The sequence below is a fragment of the Pundamilia nyererei genome, unplaced genomic scaffold (assembly GCF_000239375.1).
Source record: "Pundamilia nyererei isolate P.nyererei 1_Seehausen unplaced genomic scaffold, PunNye1.0 scaffold00006, whole genome shotgun sequence".
NCBI classification, from domain to species: Eukaryota; Metazoa; Chordata; class Actinopteri; order Cichliformes; family Cichlidae; genus Pundamilia; species Pundamilia nyererei.
In genome coordinates, this window is record NW_005187407.1 from 3,806,431 (window position 1) to 3,807,041 (window position 611).

Consider the following 611-nt stretch of genomic DNA (forward strand, 5'->3'; position numbering starts at 1 on the left):
TGATATTTTAGTCATTTGTACTGTTGGCATTCTGTTGTGAAACATGTCATTGTTAGCATGCAACACAAAGTAATATGTTAATTACAGTTTTGTAATGAAAGCAATAAAAAGGCCAAATATGGTCTGAGAAGATTCTGTTGTCATTCCTAATCACACCAGAATGTCGGACAAGTTCGGGCAGTTCACACAGCTCGCTGCCAAAAGGAAATGGCAAACAACTGTTAAGAAAAATATTTGCCTCCGGAGACAGGTGTATGCAAAGAATTTAGACTGAGCCGCTTAAAATGTTTAAAGTTTAAAGTGAGAAAGGGTAAATGCAACCAAATAAACCATAAAAATGTCCCTTTGTTTGTTTAACCTCCTAGGACCTGGCGTCCATATATGTGGAAATCACGTTTGGATGTCTAGACCAAAACACAAAATTTTGCTCTACAAGGGCCTGATATCCACTTACGAGGACATTATACTGCCTCTGTTTTATCAAAATTTAAAACAAATGTCCTCATATGTGGCTCTCATCAGGTTAAAGAAAAAAAAATCTGCTGATTCTTTGTTTTTACATACATTGGGTCTCAATATGCACAAATATAAAAAAATAAATAAAAATGCAT